This window comes from Gossypium raimondii, chromosome 8, assembly GCF_025698545.1.
Source record: "Gossypium raimondii isolate GPD5lz chromosome 8, ASM2569854v1, whole genome shotgun sequence".
Classification (NCBI taxonomy): domain Eukaryota; kingdom Viridiplantae; phylum Streptophyta; class Magnoliopsida; order Malvales; family Malvaceae; genus Gossypium; species Gossypium raimondii.
Window position 1 is genome coordinate 20,799,056 of NC_068572.1, and position 17,032 is coordinate 20,816,087.

General features: G+C 34.0%; 1 non-coding gene across 1 annotated transcript; it reads left to right on the forward strand.

Annotated features, from left to right (window-relative positions):
- Nucleotides 1–15,895: 15,895 nt before the first annotated feature.
- On the forward strand, nucleotides 15,896–16,002 carry LOC128032291 (small nucleolar RNA R71). The gene has a single exon (XR_008188419.1). It is a non-coding gene; the product is annotated as a small nucleolar RNA R71 (small nucleolar RNA).
- Nucleotides 16,003–17,032: the final 1,030 nt, after the last annotated feature.

Genomic DNA, 17,032 nt, shown 5'->3' on the forward strand with positions numbered 1-17,032 from the left:
AGTTCATGTCACAAGGGAATTAATAGTCTAGTTGTTAACGATGCTAGTTGATTCCATAATGTCCCTAGTTCAAGCCCTCATAAGCACACCTTCTTAATTAAATTTTGGACAATTTGAGCTAGTGTGAACACCGCCTTGTCATCAAATACTTATTACCATACTAGGGAAGAATCTTTCCTTTATTACAGGGTCAACTTTCCCAAAGTTATCTCCTTTTCACTCCCATGATCCATTTTTGGTATCTTGTCCCCTCAACTTGCCAAAACCTATCCCTTACCTTACCATGGCCAGCCATGCACCTAGACAATTCACTTCATCATTTATTTTTTTTTCATTTTTCTCTCCTACTTTCCTTTAGCCGCCCCTCCTCTTTGTACCTCCCATTTTTCCTTAAATTTTCTTTGTTTCACCACTCCCCTTTACCTTTTCTCCTCCATTCCTCCACCAATAAAGGGCATCACACCTCCAGCTCACCACCATCAAACCATCGCCTCACCTCCACTGTCACCACCGTCGCGTCGCCGTCGTCGACAACAATCAAAATTTAAATTTCTCTTCTTTTCTTCCCCTCTTATCATAATCAATTTATTTTTAATCTCAAATAAGGTTTTCCGTACTTGTTTAAGGGATTATTTTCCAACCAATTTTTCTGACTTCTTATTTCAATCATCATAGTGTTGAATCCTCTTCTCTAGTTGATTTTTCAGAAAATTTTGTCGAGCATCTTTCCTCTATTATTATGTAAGTGTAGATGAACCTCCACTCATATTGTTCTCTCTCATGCTATTATTTTCATTTGGTTAATACCAACAATCTGTTTTGTCGTGTTTTAGTGAAATGCTATTCAAATCTCGGATTTGTGTCCCACTTGTAGAAAGGTTAGACAAACATTTGCATAAGTAATTTGTGAAATCGTTTGATTAAAGAATATTTATTTATTAACTAGTACTAACTCATATGTATGGTCGAAATCGTAGACACTCGACAATTGAACTCTCTCATTTGAAGTTGGAATCGAGATTTGTCTAACCGAATTTGCATGGTCTAGGGATTTGTTTTAATAAAAACGGTTGATATATGTTTTGATAAAAATAATAAAAGGGGTAATATAATATTATCATTTATATGATTCTATGAATAATGAGATGTTGGGTGAATACAAGAGTATTCATATAGGATTGGTAAAATCTAATAAAAAAGGATATCATGTAAGTATTCCCGAAACTTCAAATTTTTTATAATGATTGTGATTTGGTGATTTTCTGTAGAATATGTTATTATATAATCCTTATTACACATGACATGTGATACATGGCGATTTGAAAGTGTATGTGCAAATGATGTGAAAATTAAATTATCGATGTTCTAATTCGCATGATAAATATGTTACTATTCTGATATTTTGATTCGCATTGTAAGCATGCCATAGTTTTGATATTCTGATTCGCATGTTAAGCATGCCATATTTCTAATATTTTGATTCGCACGTAAAGTATGCCTACTGAAGATCTGTTCTGTATGCCATATCCCATGCATGGGTCGAGAAAAATATTTACAGAGAAAGTTTCTGGCAGTATAACTCCAAATTTCTAGTGGCTTTACCACAATATTTTGTAGGTAGAAACTATCTAGTGGCTCAACCACAATATTCTGTTTTTGGCAATTTGATTGCACTATCTGGTGGCTTGTCCATATTATTGGAGTGTTATTGGATGACTGAGTTCTAGGGAACTCATTATTGTGTGTAGCGGGGATGGGTAGGATTTGTTTTTGATTTCTGAAAAATTGTTGCATTGACATAGTCACTATGCATTCTAAAGGTTAAGATGGGCTCGACTATAGAGGTGTTCTCAATCATTTTTCAAAAAACTATATTATTGGTATTCGTTATTCTGGGATGTGTTTTATTATTTTGGACTTTGGTTTTGGACATGGACTTTGGATAATTTTTGTTTTGGATGATTTTGCATGACATACGTTTTAAACTAATACTTAAGGGGTTTTCAATAAATAATAACTAAACAATGGATTTTCATAAAAAGGCCAAACCACTTAGAGATACTGATTTTGTTAAACTCGATACTCTGATTTCAAAACTCAAGACAATGTGATTACAAAATTGAAGGTTTAAAAATATATATTCAATCTACATTTTACAAAATGATGAACAAATTTAGTTAAAAGAATTTTCGTTGTGTCATTCTTTTCAATATTTCTTTGTTTGTTTTTTCGCATCACTTTGAGATGGTTTGCATCGAAAGGTTTGCATAGAAACCTTAAGGGAGTTTGTAAGGTTAAACCTTGTCAATATTATCAAATTAGTGAATTTGGGAAAATCCTTAGTTGTGGCAAGCTAAGGTAGTGGAGTAGGAAATTGGGGTCGAACCAATCTAAATTCTTGTGTTCAATTTTCTATCCTCTCTTTAGCTTTCACAAAATTTTTAAAAGTCAATTCTCCCTCTCTTGGTAATTTTGGTTTGATTAATTGAGTTAACACCTACAAATATGAATTTTTTTTACAAGCGGCTAAAAGGAAAGCATGCAGAGGCCAAACCAGGAACCATTCCTAATTTTAAAGTTATACTTGGGGAAGCAGTGCCCACTCCAATTGGCATTGAGCCTGGAACTCATGGGCATCTTTTAGCCTTCAAGCAATGCATACTCCAACATTTAGATTCTGAGATAGCTTTTCAAGAGAGGGCCATTACTCAGCTTGAAGTAATGTTTGATGAGCTAAAGCTTAGTGGAATGATCTATTACTAAAGCAAATTTAGTAGCACTTTGGTAGATTTGTTGAACAAAAAGGGGGAGTATGAGATGTTCCAAAACACTGATCTTATGATGTAGTTGATGATCTTTCTAGTTTATTTTTGTTACCTTTATTTGTTCTATAGGGTTTTTTGTTGAACTTTGAGTACCTTGGTGACTATTTTATGAACCTTTTCAATCAAGTTTCCATAATATAACTCTAAGTATTTTGATTGTTAATGTGTTCAACTCTATCAAAAACATTAATGGTTGATTTGTTTAATTATGTTAATAGATAAGTTTGTTTGATTAAGAGGGATTTACTTAAAGAGAGCATTTGGTTCTTTCATTGTATATATTTTCCTATTATGATTTTGTTTAAAAATTTACCAAAATGGGAGATTGTCGAGGTTGTTTATAATGAGTGCCAAGCACTAGTGTTCATTAGTGTCTGGCATTACTCAAACTCATAAACTTGTCTTATTTGGAGTGGACAAATTTCAGTAAAAAATTCATTAGGCTTTGATCTTTGTAGATAATTTGGACCTGTGCAAACCCATCTATGATATCAAAACTGTTTATAGTAGCAAATCTTGAATATCACTTTGGATTGGACAAATCAAATTAACTTCCCTATATTGAAGAAGATTAGATTGGATCGGATCGAGTAAACTTGGCAGCATGTCAAGACTTATCCTAGACTTATTGAAGATACTTTTAAAGCTGATTATTGTGTGCAATTTGTGCAAGTATACACGTCAATTCAAGTAATAAAGTGATGAGTGAGTATCATTCCCAAGAGGAACGGATTGAGGCACAAAGTTGGTTGAGTTATTTTAATAAAGTCAGGTTAATGCTATGGAAAAATGATTGAATGAAATGTTATGACAAAACTAAGGTAAATATGTAATGATGAGTAATATATGGAATTAGTAAATAACTAGAAATGTTATGGCAAAGGTGATAGTAGGAATGTAATGGCAAATATAAGAGTGATATGCAAATATTTTATAAATAAATAACTAGTAAATATGTTGGGGCAAAGATACTTCAGCAAAGAACAAAGATATAGTGTCTACAATATTTATGTGGTAGGTTTGGATTATTCAGAATCAACCTTCACTGTCGATAATGCCATGGCAAAATCTTGATTAACTTACAATGTAGAAGAGTCCTAAAGTGGTTTGTCTCTTTCGAGGTCAAAACCTCAAGTTACTATTCTTGCTCATACAGGGTCTTACTACAGTAGCCTATGCAATTCTTTTTGTATGATGCAAACATCATTCGAAAGCTTGCTCATGCCATCCAATATTAGTTAAATTAATCTAATATTTTCCATATTAAATTAACTTAACAAGAATAATATGCCATTGACTATTCCTAAAGATTACACTTAAACAATTGAATGGGCAAGAAGATAATCAAATTTATACCATGAAAATTAAAAATAGTTAAATGTCATCAAAATAATCCAACCCGATGAGATTTAACTTATCGGTTGGGAAATAAAATTCCAAACCATCACCATTATTTACAGCCAAATCACTTCCTCTTCAAATCAAACCTCTTACTCTTGCCTTAGGAACTCCCCGTCTTGTTGTTCTCTATCCTCTTGAGGTCTCCTTCATTGGCCTTTTATAAGCAAGTGTAATAGGGTTTAGCCAATAACCCAAGATTATATTTTCACTTTTTAAATTCTTTTTGGTTTAAAAATCCCTTCCTTTTGGGTAGGTGGTTATCAGCTCATTATCTCATGATTTTTTTCCGCTTTTTAAATTCTTTTTCTCTAAGATAAAACCAACAACCCAAGATTTATCTCCTCCTCTTTTTAGGAAGATTTATCTGGTACAAGTAGAGTTGGATGAAACTGGTACGTGTTGACTTTGTCATCTTCCCGAAATCGTGAATTGTCATGGCATACATGTTGGCAAACTATCCATTTTTTTCCCTCAACAAATCTTTACTCATTTATTTCTCATTCCTCATCCCGCACCTCCAAAACCACCAAACACAACCCTTCCACATGTAATTAAAATTAACAAATTACAATATTTATGCACCGTCCAAGCTCCTTATGCAATGTTCTACAAAATTCTAAAATAATATCCTAAAATGCAACAAAATGCACCTAAGTACAAGGAATTAGCTAGATCTAAAGGCATGAGATATAACTCTCTTCAACAGTTATCACATCCCCAAACTTGAGTTATTGCTTATCGTCAAGAAAAATACACATGAATACATGAATGTATTTAAAACTGTCATGGAAAAATATGAATGCATGGTGTAATAAGGGAAAGAGAACTCCCCTAACTTGGATCTTGGTTATTGTTGCTTCATAGTTTATGGGTGGACTTGTGTGCTGACCGCTTATAAGGCATCTTCCTTTTCAGTGAATTAAATGGCATGTCATCTTTGTCTTTGTCAGACTCGGTGATCTCATTAATGATGCGATTGATTTCGCGGTCTTATGCGGCCATTGCTACTGTGGGCATAGGTGGGGCAGCTTCAGTTCTGTCTCTTGGTGGTATAGAGGTAGGATTTGCTTCTTTCATTTCCTTGTGATCAGTTTCTACTTTGACTGGTTTAGTTTTTTCTACTTCTCCCTTGGGAGAACTAGGTCCTCTTTCAATAGCTTTCAAGAAAACAAAGATACATGTATACAAAGGAAGCAAAATTATTAAACAAATTAAATGAAATAACTAAGAAAAACATATAAACGATAAAAATGAAATGAAAAGAAATATCGAGATGCTAAAGTTAAACATCTCAAAAATTAATGGACTGTTTGTCTCACTCTATATGTGCACCCCAGTAGTGCTCCAACTGTTGTCCATTAGCTTTAAATGTGATCCCAATCTTTACATATTTGACATCAACAACTCCATGATGATATATATGAGCTACCAAACAATTTTAACCAAAATTGAAAGGTCTATTTTGCACCAATACAGTGTTGTTTTCTCCCAAATGGGCATACTTTAAATGAAACGAATAAGGCTTCAACTCTATTGTGGGGGGTTCCTCTATAGAAGGTTTAGAAAGCTTGAAAGACCGATTTGATAAATCCAATGATTTCAACTTTTTCCTTGGTCTATCCACAATTTGCTTTACCTCTATGAATTCACTGAATTCTTCGCAAGTCTCCGTTTCATTTAGCTCAAGTAAATCAGTTACACAATTAGAATTGTTTTGGAAAAATCATGCAAACTCTTCCTCCGTTGTTGTTTCTATCATATTAATGGTTTGACATTCTTTATTCTCATCATCACATTTTAGGGCATTGAATACATTAAACGCAATCTGTTGATCATTCATCCTCATGGTTAATTCACCTTTCTACACATCAATTAAAGTCTTGTGAGTAGCAGGAAAAGGTTTTCCAAGAATAATTGCAGCGGTATGGTCAGCTTCACATTCTAAAATAATAAAATTAGCAAAAAAGATAAATTTATCTACCCTTACCAATACGTCTTCAATTTAACCTGTCAAATGGGCATAGGATCAATCGGCCAGTTGCAATGTAACCGTAGTAAGCCTCACTTTCCCAATTCCTAGCTTTTTGAAAATATACACAGGCATTAGATTTGTATTCGCTCCTAAATCACATAATGCCTTACCTATATAACGATTTCCAATTGCACATGGGATAGTGAAACTCTCTAGGTCCTTCAATTTTGGAGTTAGTTTATTCATCACCATTACTGTGCACCCTTTAGTGAGATTAATAGTCTCAAATTCTCCAAATTTGCATTTCTTTGACAATATGTCCTTCATGAATTTTACATAGTTTGACATTTCTTCTAATGCTTCAGTTAGCGGTATTTTGATATGGAGTTGCTTCAAAACTTACAAAAATATCTTAAACTGAGCATCTTGCCTAGAATTATGAAATCACTGAAGGAATAGTAGAGGTGGTCGTCCTTCAGTTTTTTACACCGTTTTGTTGTGGCATTTTTGTTGTGGCATTTTTGTTGGTAGTCTGATCTGGTTCTACCACAACATTCTTCTACTTACCCTTTTCAAGTGCAATATGTTTTCCAGATGGCTCTGGGATATTTACCTGGTCATGTCTTGAGTCGTCCTCTTCTACAGTGCCATTTTGAGCAACAACATCTAGCTGAGTCCCACTTCTGAGAGTAATAGCCTGGCATCGCTCCTTGCCTTGTGTCCTCAAATTTTTGGTGTCGTTACGTAATGCTCCTTGGGATCTTATGCTCAAAGCATTGGCTATCTGCCTCTCTTGTTTCTCAAGGGCTCGAGGGATACAACCTGACTCTGGATCACTACATCATTCTTGGCCATATACTCCTTTAACAAAGCTTCTATAGAAGTAGATGATGACACCTGACCATATTGATTATTTTGTCATGGCATTGATTGAAAGTATCCTGGCGGTGCATTGTTAACATTCTGACCCGCGAGAATATTAAAATTTCCTGCACTTTGATTATTTCAACTAAAATTCAGATGTTGTTTCAGCCCCAAATTGTAGGTATTGTTGTATGGGTTGCTATTTCAATTGGAATTTCCCATATAGTATACTGACACTAGATTGGGTGGATACCATCAAACATGTGATTTTAACCACAATAAACACATGGTGATTCAAATATTTTTATTTCTTGCACAGTAATTAAAGGTTTCATGGTTTTAATTATATTAGCTAGAGAAGATACCTGGGCCATCCATGAAGTGATTGCATCGAGCTCGATGGTACCAGAAGCTCTCTTACCCGTCCCAACTCATGTAGTCAAATACTAATAATCATTGTTGGCAATATTTTCCAAAATTTCGTACGGTTCATTGATTTCTTGTCCAACAAAGTACCATTTTCCAACGCAACAAATACCATTCGTGTATGCGCATTTAGCCCATTATAAAACATCACCATTTGAATCTAGTGTTGGAATCCATGCATCGAACATTTCCTAATTAACTCTTTAAATCTCTCAAACGCTTCATATAGTGTCTCATATTCAAATTGCCAAAAAGATGTAATATCATTTCTCTACTTGTGAAGGTTATTCCATGATGCCACTATTCCTGACGATAAAGCATTTAACGATGCCTTGTGCAACAAGTCGGTTTATACCCTAGGCGGAACAGTGGTTTTGGGACCACAAATTTGAGTAAAAATATATTTTAATATTATTTTTGGTGTTTACAGTATGTGAATTAATATGTGTGAACGTTTCGTGTGAAAATTTTATCGTTTGTGTGCTCGATTTTATAAAAGAACTTAATTGCGTAAAATGCAAGTGGCTAGCTATTTGTTAAAGTGCTACATTGTTATGGCTTTTATTATGTGGAGTCCTTATGTTGTAATTGACCATTAAATATTTGAGTGGACAAATATGGACAACAATTCTATATTTTCTAATTAAATACTAAAGCTTAAAATAGTAAAAAATATAATAACATGAAATAAAGTAAAACAAAAACTAAAATGGCCATGCATTCATCTTTCTTGGTCGAAACATAAGAAGAAAATAAAGCTTTGATAGCTTTGAATATTCGGTACCTTTGGAAGCTTGATTCGGGTATGTGTTTTACTCGGTTTTTGATAATTTTTATGTTTTTGAAATCGTTACTTTGAATACTAACTAGCCCATGCTTGAATTTTTGAGTTGCTTGTGTATTTTGTGATTTTCCATTGATGAGAAATTGTTGTTTTTGTTGTTTGATGATGGAAAATAAAAATAAGTTGTTAGATTATTATGTTTAATTAAGTGATTTTTAGTAAAAATGTGTATTAAGGATTAAATTGTGAATTTTCTAAATTGAGGGGTCAAAATATAAAATAAATTAAATAAATGGGCTGCTATGAACCTTAGTAAAATTCGGCTATATTTGAGTTTGGTGAAATTTTGAATATTTTGTGTTTTGTGAAATAAGGACTAAATTGTAAAAAAAAAGTAAAATGTTAAGGGCTAAAGTGCAAATTGCCCTATTATGTGTTTTGTATGAATTTGAGTAAATATGTGATTAAATAAGTTAAATTTGTATTAAATTAGATAAAGAAAAGAGGAAATCAAATTTGGATCGGGGGAAATCATAAGTTGTCGATTAGTCGTTCCGGCCTGTTCGTCTCCGTACGAGGTAAGTTCATAAGTGAATAAATGATATTAAATTGAATGTATTTATTATGTACATAGCCGAATTGACTTGTATGTATGTATAACTGCATTGCCGAATTGAATTTAGCATGGAATGATTTATTACGAGCATGAACCACTCGAATTAAGACGTTCGGAAGCCCCGTACAAACCTTAGGAATAGTTAGGATACTTATGTCATGACATAGGACTCTGATATGTGATTTCGTGTAAGACCACATCTGGGATATTGACATCGATTTGAGATTTCGTGTAAGACCACAGTTGGGACGTTTGCATAGATTTGAGATTTAAGTGTAAGACCATGCCTGAGATATTGGCATTATATATGATTTCATGTAACACCTTATCTGGGACAGTGGGATCGATAGTTGATTACATGTAAGACCACGTTTGGGACGTTAGCATCGTACGAGCTTTTCGAGCTATCTGAGTATCCTTATTGATCCCGAATGGTTTAACGGGCAATGTTGAGATAAGATCGAATGTGAAATCGAGCTAAATGGTTCAAGTACGTGCAAAGTTAAATGTTCATGAAAATAAGGTATACGTGCAAAGTTAAATGTTCATGAAAATAAGGTAAGTATAGTACTTGTGATGATGATATAAAGTATGCATGATAAAAGAGTGATTTATATGTATATGAGATTGTTTATATTTGACCTAGTTGAAATTATAATGCTAATGTTCATTTAATAATTTTATTTGCTTATGACTTACTAAACTATTTAAGCTTACTATGTGTGTGTTCGTTAGTTGTTTTATAGATTTTGGAAGATAGTTAAGAGCTCAGGGATCGTCAAGGAACTTCGTTACACTATCGATCATTTTTTCGGTATTTTATAAGTTTGAACTTTGAACCTATGGCATGTATAGGCTAGATAAAATGTTTGATCTTGAAGTATGTATATATTTATCCATGCAAAAATGGCTTGATTATAATGCTAATGGTTGTGTAAATTTGGTCATGTGTTTTGGCAATGAGGTAAATGATGGATGCTTGTTGAGTTATAGTATGTAATATATTAGTTAAGTAATATGCATGTCATATATGTGTGGTGTGCTTGGTATATGCTTATGATTTAAAGTACTGATATGTATGGCTTCTGATTGTTCATTACGGTAAGCTTGACATATCGGTATGGTTTGCATTTGTTGATTTTTATGATTCGGCTCAAATGAAGTAAACATGGTTGATAGATATATATATTTCGGTTGTGGCTTAATATTGGCTTATTTGGAAGGTATGATTTGTAATATGAATTAGTTCAAGTTAGTAAGCTTAATACTGAGTATATATGTTTGTGATGTTTGTTAAATAATTCGATAAGGGGTAATGATAAGCATAATGTATATTTGGCCATGATGCTAATTTATTTTAGAAATGTGTTTATGGCATATGTTATGGGATGGAATGGTATGACTATTGTGTTTATATTTGATGACTGAAATTATGACCATTTGGATAGTTAAAAATGTTAAGTTAATGGTTATAATCGGCTAGTCATAAGTAAATAAGTGTGCATGCCAACAATATGATCATGTGTAGTTGGTTATTTAGATTCAGCTTGTGATGGCTAATAATGATCATGATTTGTAATGGCAAAGTAGGCTTAATATTGAATGGTAAAATTTTTGTGCTACTTTTGAATCGAAATTTGAGAGCCGAAATAGGTGAGAAGGGAAATGGTTATGTGAGTGCAATTTATGCATGATAATTAGCATACGAATCGGGTGTACTATGGTTTGTATTTTGTGCTCTTATAATGGTTCATAGTGATAGGTTAAAATGCACATTATTTATGTTACATTAAAGATATGTTCGGCTATATGGTAATAATACTAAGGTTGCATATGTGTTTGGACAATAATTGGTGTGTAATATTTTGTTTGGTTTTTAACATGCGCACATGCAAAGTTAAGGAATTGATATATTTGATATTATTCAAAATAAATAGATATATTGGCATGTATTCGATATATGTTTGAATGCTTAATGTATGCACATGGAATTTTTCATGTATTAAGCTATGTTATAATTTGATTATTTGAATGCTATAAAGAAGCTGTACATATGATTCGTATAATTGAGTTTATATTACCTTAAACATGAATACTAATGAATGACTCTCCTAAGCTGTGTATTGTTCAGTAATGCCTAGTAACCCTAATCCAACGACGGATACAGGTTACGGGTGTTACACCCTGGTACAATCTCCTAAGGAATACGGGAACAACTTAAGTCTCAAGGCATCTTCAAGAACACCCTATTGTTTGAATGAGTCATAGACTTTTAGAAAAACCCTAAATTGTAGTCGTAGGTCATTAGTGGGTAAACCACAAAATTTCCCTACAGTTTGTAACGTTTGGATCATTACCAGTTTCAACTCGAATTGTTGAGCTTGTATAGTCAGTCTAACTATTCCAGGATTTAAGTCATCTAGCATTGGAATAATATGTTCTCAAATTGGGCTATCTCGATCATTCACCACACGCCCTATGTAAGGATTCTTATTGTGATCATTGGGATTTCCATTGAGATCATTCTTGTTTCAAGCTATTTTTCTCAATTCCTTTCTCTTTCTTCGCAAAGTTCTATCAATCTCTGGATCAAAAAGGTATTTTGTTTTAGCAGGAATGCCTCTGCTCATGCACTAATGGAAAACTTGTAAAAATTTAATTAAACTAAATTAAATAAAACTACTAAGTAAAATAACCAAAGCAAATTTCACCAAATTGTCGATCCCTGACAATGGCGTCAAAAACTTGTCTTGTGTAAAATGGTGTGTGATTTGTGCAAGTATACACATCGGCTCAAGTAATAAAGTGATGAGTGAGTATCGTTCCCATGAGTATCGAATTGAGGCACAAAGTTGGTCAAGTTATTTTAGTAAAGTCGGGTTAATGCTATGACAAAATGATTAAATGAAATGTTATCACAAAACTAAAGTAGATATGCAATGATGAGTAATATATGGAATTAGTAAATAACAAGAAATGATATGGAAAAGGTGATAGTAGGAATGTACTGGAAAATATGAGAGTGATATACAAATATTTTATAAATAAATAACTACTAATTTTTTGTGGCAAAGAATAAAGATATAGTGTCTACGATATTAATGCGGTAGGTTGGGATTATTTAGAATCAACCTTCACTGTCGATTATGCCATGGAAAAATCTTGATTAACTTACTGTGTATAAGAGTCCTAATGTGGTCTTTCTATTTCGGGGGCAAAACCTCAAGTTACTGTCCCTGATCATACAGGGTCTTAATATAGCAACCTGTGTAATTCTTTTTGTATGATGTAAGCATTAGTCGAATGCTTGCTCATGTCATCCAATTTTAGTTAAACTAATCTATTCTTTTCCGTATTAAATTAACTTAACAAGAATAATATGCCATCAACTATTCCTAAGGATAGCAGTTAAACAATTGAATGGGCAGCAAGATAATCAAATTTATATAATTGAAATTAAAAGGTGTTAAGTGTCATCAAAATAATCCTAACCTATTGAGATTTAACTCATCGATTGGGAAATAAAATTCCAAACCATCACCATCGTTTACAACCAAATCAATTCAAAATAGAACACGATGGAAAAAATGGAAGAATGTCGGAAGAATAGTTTCTGCTGGTCCACACTTCAGCAGCACAGTGCCCTGTGGTAGCCGAGAGGATGACTTTCTCTTTCAATTGAACACACTTACTATTGCCTTAGGATCTACTCGTCTTGTTGTTCTCTGTCCTCTTGAGGTCTCCTTCATTGGCCTTTTATAAGCAAGTGTACTAGGGTTTAGCCAACAACCCAAGATTATCTTTTCTCTTTTTAAATTCTTTTTGGTTTAAAAACCCTTCCTTTTAGGTAGGTGATTATCAGCTCATTATCTCATGATCATTTTCCACTTTTTAAGTTCTTTCTCTCTAAGATAAAGCCTACTACCCAAGATTTATCTCCTCCTCTTTTTAGGCATATTTATTTGGTACAAGTAAAGTTGGCTGAAATTGGTACGTGTTGACTATTGGCTCAATCATCTTCCCTGAATCGCGAATTGCCATGGCATACATGTTGGAAAACTATCTACCGTTTTGCCTCGGAAAACCTTCACTCCTTTATTTCTCATTCCTCATCCTACACCTGCAAAATCACCAAACACATCCCTTCCACATGCAATTAAAAGTAAGAAATTACAATATTTAAGCAATGTCCAAGCTCCATATGCAATGTTCTAAAAAATACTAAAATAATATCCTAAAATGCAACTAAATGTACTTAAGTACAAACAATTAGCTAGATCTAAAGGCATGAACTATAACTCTTTTCAAAAGTTATCACATACCCAACCTGAGTTATTGTTTGTCCTCAAGCAAAATACATATGAATGCATGAAAGCATTTAAAAGTGTCGTGGAAAACTATGAATTCATGGTGTAATAAGGGAAAGAGAACTCCCCTAACTGTGATATTGGTTATTGTTGCTTTAATGTCTATGGGTGGACCTACGTGATGAATGCTTATAACGCATCTTCTTTTCCAGTGAATGGAGTGGCAAATCCTCATCGTCTTTGTCAGACTTAGTGATCTCATTAATGATGCGATTGATTTCAAGGTCTTGTGCTGTCATTGCTACTATTGGCATAGGTGGGGCAACTTCAGTATTGTCCCTTGGTGGTACAGAGGTAGGATTTGCTTCTTCCATTTCCTCGTCGTCGGTTTCTATGTTGACTGATTCAATCTTTTCTGCTTCCTCCTCAGGTGATCTCTTTCAACAACTTTTAAGAAATTAGAGATAGCTATATACAAAGAATGAAAAATTATTAAACAAATTAAGTGAAATAACTAAGAAAAACATAAAAACGGTAAAAATAAATGAAAACAAGTATTGAGATCCTACAGTTAAACATCTCGAAGATTAATGGAATATTTCTCACTCCACATGAGCACCCCAGTAGTGCTCCAAGTGTTTTCCATTGACTTTGAATGTGATCCCAGGTTTTATATCTTTGACATAAACAACTCCATTAGGATATACATGAGCAACCAAACAATGGTCATCAAAACTGAAAGGTCTATTTTGCTCCAGCAAAGGGTTATTTTCTCCCAAATAGGCATACTGTAAATGCAGTGGAAAAGGCTTCAAGTCTATTGTAGGGGGTTCCTTTATACAATGTTTAGGAAGCTTGGAAGAGTGATCTGATAAATCCAAGGATTCGTACTTTTTCCCTAGTCTATCCATAATTTGCTTCAGCTCCATGAATTCACAGAATTCTTCAAAAGTCTCCGTTTCATTTAGCTCAAGTACATCAGTATAACTATTAGAATTGCTAAGGAAAAATCTTGCAAACTCTTCCTCCACTGTTTTTTCTATCAAATTAATGACTTGGCATTCTTTATTCTCACCAGCAAATTTCATGTTATTGAATACATTGAACGTAATCTGCTAAGCATTCATCCCCATGGTTAATTGACCTTTCTGCACATCAATTAAAGTCCTACCAGTTGCAAGAAAAGGTCTTCCAAGAATAATTGGCACGACATGGTCAGCTTCACATTCTAAAATAAGAAAATCCGCAAGAAAGATAAATTTATCTACCCTTACCAATACATTTTCAATTTTACCTTTTGGATGGGCATAGGATCGATTGACTAGTTGCAACGTAACTATAATAGGTTTCGCTTTCCCAATTCCTAGCTTTCTCAAATAGACTAGCATTAGATTTATACTCGCTCCTAAATCATATAATGTCTTACCAACATAATGATTTCCAGTTGCACATCGGATAGTGAAACTCTCTGGGTCCTTCAATTTTGGAGGTAGTTTGTTCATCACCATTACTGTGCACCCTTCAGTGAGAGCAACAGTCTTAAAGTGTCACAATCTGCGTTTCTTTGACAATATGTCCTTCATGAATTTTACATAATTGGGCATTTGTTCTAATGCTTCAGCTAGCGGTATGTTGACATGGAGTTACTTCAAAACTTCCAAAAATCTTTTAAACTAAGCATCTTGCCTAGAATTATGAAATTGCTGAGGGAACGGTAGAGGTGGTCATCCTTCAGGTTGCTAATATTGTTTTGCTATGCCATTTTTGTTGGCAGATTGATCTGGTTCTGCCACAACATTATTCTTCTTTCCATTTTCAAGATCAGTATGTTTTCTAGATGGCTCTAGGATCTTTACCTAGTCACGTCTTAAGTCGTCCTCTTCTGCCACGCCATTTTGAGCAACAACATCTAGCTGAGTCCCTCTTCTAAGATTAATAGCCTTGCATTACTCCTTGCCTTGTGTCCTTAAATTTTCGGTGTTGCTGGGTAATGCTCTCTGCGGTCTTATGTTCAAAGCATTGGATATCTACCCATCTTGATTCTCAAGTGCTCATGCAACTTGACTCTGGATCACATCATCATTCTTGGCCAAATACTCCTTAAACAAAGCTACCATAAAAGTAAATGGTGATGCCTTACCATACTGATTATTTTATCGTGGCATTGGTTGAACATATCTTGGTGGTGCATTGTTGACATTCTACCTTGCGGCAATATTAAAATTTCCTACACTTTAACTATTCCAACTTAGATTCGGATGCTGCTTCCACCCAAAATTGTAAGTATTGGAGTATGGGTTGCTATTCCGATTGGAATTTCCTATAAATTATACTGACATTAGATCAAATGGATATTTATCAAACATGTGATTTTCACCACAATAAACACATGATGCTTCAATTGTTATTATTTCTTGCATAGTAGTTGAAGGTTTCAGGGTTTTAATTATATTAGCTAGAGAAGATACCTGAGCAGTCAATGAAGTGATTATATCGAGCTCAATGGTACTAGAAGCTCTCTTACCCGTCTCAACTCGTGTAGTCGGATACTGATAATCATTATTGGTAATCTTTTCCAAAATTTCGTATTGTTCGTTGTATGTCTTGTCAAACAAAGTACCATTTGCCAAGGCATCAACTACCATTTGTGTATGCACATTTAGCTCATTGAAAACCATCTCCGTTTGAGGCCAGTGCTAGAATCCATGCATCAGAGATTTCCTAATTAATTCCTTAAATCGCTCCTAAGCTTCATATAGCGTCTAATCTTCAAGTTGTCGAAAAGATGTAATATCATTTCTAAACTTAGCATACATAGTGGGAGGATTATGTTGTAATAGAAATCTCTGGCAAAGTTCATTCCATGATGCCACTGTTAACGACTGCAAATCATTTAACCATGCCCTGGCACGTTCTCTTAAGGAATATGCTAACAACTTAAGTCTCAAGGCGTCTTTAGAAACACCCTGTTGTTTGAATGAGTCACAAACTTCTAGAAAAGTCTTAAACGTAACCGTGGGTCTTCAGTGGGTAAACTACAAAATTGACCTACATTTTGTAATATTTGGAACCTTACCGGTTTCAACTCGAATTGCTGAGCTTGTATAGTTGGTGTGACTATTCCTGGATTCGAGTTATCTAGCATCGAAACAATATGCTCTCGACTTGGCCTGTCTCGAGCATCCATTGAGATCATTCTTATTTCTATCCATTTTTCTCAATTCTTTTCTCTTTCTTCGCAAAGTTCTGTTAATCTCTGGATCAAAAAGGTATTCTATGTTAGAAGGAATGCCTCTTCTCATGCACTGATGGTAAACCTGTAAAAATTAAATTAAACTAAATTAAATAAAACTACTAAGTAAAATAACCAAAGAAAATTTCACCAAATTGTCGATCCCCAACAATGGCGCCAAAAACTTGTTGCGTGTAAAATGGTATGCAATTTGTGCAAGTATACACGTCAGTTCAAGTAATAAAGTGATGAGTGAGTATCGTTCCCACGAGGATTGGATTGAGGCACAAAGTTGGTTAAGTTATTTTAGTAAAGTCAGGTTAATGCTATGGCAAAATGATTGAATGAAATGTTATGACTGGAAATGCTATGGCAAAGGTGATAGTAGAAATATAATGGAAAATATGAGAGTAACATGCAAATATTTTATAAATAAATAACTATTAAATATGTTATGGCAAAGATACTTCGACAAAGAATAAAGATATAGTGTCTATGATATTAATGCAGTAGGTTGGGATTATTCAGAATCAACCTTCACTGCCGATTATGCCATGGAAAAATCTTGATTAACTTACTGTACATAAGAGTCCTAAAGTGGTTTG